We start from the raw sequence: 3,127 nt of genomic DNA, 5'->3' as shown, positions 1-3,127 counted from the left end.
TGCTTCTTACTGAGATAGGCATTGAGAAACAGAATGATTCGACCCCTCAAGGCTACCAGTAAAAAGCAGTGAGTTCGTGGAACATTCCTCATCCTTCACAATGACCTCTAAATGTCTCTTTTAGAAGTATCCTCTAAGTTCCTGATTCCAAATTAGTTTGGGTACACATACAGAAACTAGAAGTGATTTAGGCAATCAGTTTTAAATATTAACATTTATGTTAAAATAGACATTGATACATTGTGTTTTTTTTTCAGTTTTAACAAAGGATTTTGTTTGTTGTTCCCTAAGAAGTAAAATCTAGAAAATAGCAAAACCCACTGCAAGAAGAGTTCTATAATAAAACATTTTCCCCACTGCCGGCAGAGTTCCCCTTCACATGGTGTCCTCTTTCATGTACGCATTATCAGAAAGCAGACTCATAAATGCAAACCCTGTGTGAAATGCACATGCACCAGGATTGCTCACACCTGCTACACCTCCTTGGAAGCCAAGGGAGGCCTTTTCCGTAGTTTCTCCATTTTGATAGAAACTTATCACAATTCTTACTCTGTCGCTCAGGCTGGAGTGAGTAGCATGATCTTGGCTCACTGCAAGCCCTGCCTCCCGGGTCACGCCATTCTCCTGCCTCAGCCTCCTGAGTAGCTGGGACTACAGGCGCCCGCCACCACGCCCAGCTAATTTTTTTGTAGTTTCAGTAGAGATGGGATTGCACCGTGTTAACCAGGACGGTCTCTATCTCCTGACCTCGTGATCCACCCACCTTGGCCTCCCAAAGTGCTGGGATTACAGGCGTGAGCCACCGCACCCGGCCACATTTTTTTTTTTTTTTTTTTTTTTTTTTTTTTTTGAGGCGGAGTCCCACTCTGTCGCCCAGGCTGGAGAGCAGTGGCGGGATCTCGGTTCACTGCAAGCTCCGCCTCCCGGGTTCCCGCCATTCTCCTGCCTCAGCCTCCCGAGTAGCTGGGACTACAGGCGCCGCCACCACGCCCGGCTAATTTTTTTGTATTTTTAGTGGAGACGGGGTTTCATTGTGTTAGCCAGGATGGTCTCGATCTCCTGACCTCGTGATCCGCCCGTCTCGGCCTCCCAAAGTGCTGGGATTACAGGCTTGAGCCACCGCGCCCGGCCCACATTTTTTTTTTTAATAGCAAAATATTGAAAGTTCTCTTTGCTTGCTCTTTACTTCAGTTATCTACTAGAAAGGTACAGAATTAAAAAGGTTTTCTTCCCCCAGCTATGATCCAAACACAGAATATTAAATAACATCTGGGTTATTCTAAGTTCCTGGGTTTTATACTTGGATATTTACAGAGGAGTTGAACCTCAAGTTCTGCCACTCTTCAAAATGGGTGACTGAAGAGAGGTTATGATAGGACAGTTAAAAACATTGACAGTCATTCGTTCATGGAGGGAAAAATTGATATCATTCTCTGATGGAGGGAAGCAAGCTTTCTCAACCACCAACCAATATGACCTCATTGGTCACAAGCCCTGCGAAGATCCAGCAAGATTTGAGTTTTAAATACAGAACATATTTCAAAGAGAACCAGTAGAGAGTGCTGATGTATGAACAGAATTGAATGCTGGTGAAGGCAGAGTGTAAAGAATCCCAAGAAACTTGCCAGTTTTCATTTAATAAGCCAGTAGTATAGCAACCTAAAAGCTTTGGTGTGTTGACACCAGCGTGTTTTTATGGAATTGCTGCAGGAAGGCATGATTGGCAGCTGTCCTCTGGCTCACAGCACCAACTTCTCCAAGAGACTTAAGGCTAGGGTGTGTAGCGGAGGTATTTCTTACCAGATGGGAGCTCTTTGGTGAAGACTCCTTTCACAAAAAGTTTTTTTGGCTTCCTCTTCGGGGATGGTTGGAAGGACCATGACTCTATCCCCATCCTTTCAATCAACTGGGGTGGCAACCCTCTTTTCTGCTGTCAGCTACAGAGAGGTGACTACCGGAGAATGTCATCAAAGTTCCCGCCAATGGTAGCTGGGTAGATGATCGACAGCTTCGGCTTCTTATCAGGACCAATAACAAACACCACACGAGCCGCCGCAGGCATATCCTTTTCATCCTTCTCTGCTGGATCCAGCATGGCCAACAGGATGGTAAGGTCCCGATTCTTATCATCGAAGATGGGAAAAGGTAACTTTTCTGTGGACTCTTCACCATTGTAAGCATTGATATCCTTGCTCCAGGCAAGATGGTCCTCAACACTGTCTATTGAAAGGGCAATTGGCTGGGTGCAGTAGCTCACGCCTGTAATCCCAGCACTTTGGGAGGCTGAGGCAGACGGATCACAAGGTCAGGAGTTCGAGACCAGCCTGACCAACATGGTGAAACCCCGTCTCTACCAAAGATACAAAAATTAGCCAGGCGTGGTGGCGCGCACCTGTAGTCCCAGCTACTCAGGAGGCTGAGGCAGGAGAATGGCTTGAACCCGGTAGGCAGAGATTGCAGTGAGCCAAGATTGCAGTGAGCCAAGATCCCGCCACTGCACTCCAGCCTGGGCAACAGAGAGAGATTCCGTCTCAAGAAAAGGAAAAAAAGAAAAAAAAAAGGGCAATCAACTTACCATTCCTGTTGGCAAATGCCGGTGCCAGTTTTGCAGCTCTGCTGAGCTCTGTGGGGCACACTGGGGTAAAGTCCTGAGGGTGGGATGAGAGAAAGCCCTATGAGTTTCCCAGAAAGTCGTGGAAACGGACGCGGCGGGCGGTGGTATTGGCCTCAAATTTGGGAGCCACGTCCCCAAGAAGCCGACCTCTGGGCGTGGCAGTGGTGGTGACCAGGAGGCGCAGCTCGGATGGCAGCCGACCGGGTGGTTCTGACGAAGAAGACATTGTATATTTACATACAAAATTCATACAGATTTTTAAGATAAAATAGAAACCTTCAAAGAAAAATTAGGCCTGTGATAGCATGTTTTACTGCACCACTGGAGGAAATCCTTGGAAAATTTGCCAAGCATTAGAAATAGATAAGTCGCTGTGGAAGTTGAATGATGAACCAACTTTGGCTTATACAAAATGAGGAGCAAAGAGCAGTTGTTAAAATTGGGATGTGGAAGGTGATGAGTTCTTCAACGCCTCAACCCAATGAATACAATTTAATGTTGTAACTGTCCATG

At 46.3% G+C, this 3,127-nt stretch overlaps 1 pseudogene; it reads right to left on the bottom strand.

Moving 5' to 3' along the window:
- Window positions 1–1,771: 1,771 nt before the first annotated feature.
- On the bottom strand, window positions 1,772–2,840 carry LOC102123039 (peroxiredoxin-6 pseudogene; annotated as a pseudogene).
- Window positions 2,841–3,127: the final 287 nt, after the last annotated feature.

The sequence above is a fragment of the Macaca fascicularis genome, chromosome 5 (genome assembly GCF_037993035.2).
Source record: "Macaca fascicularis isolate 582-1 chromosome 5, T2T-MFA8v1.1".
Classification (NCBI taxonomy): domain Eukaryota; kingdom Metazoa; phylum Chordata; class Mammalia; order Primates; family Cercopithecidae; genus Macaca; species Macaca fascicularis.
This window is presented reverse-complemented; position numbering and strand designations above follow the sequence as displayed.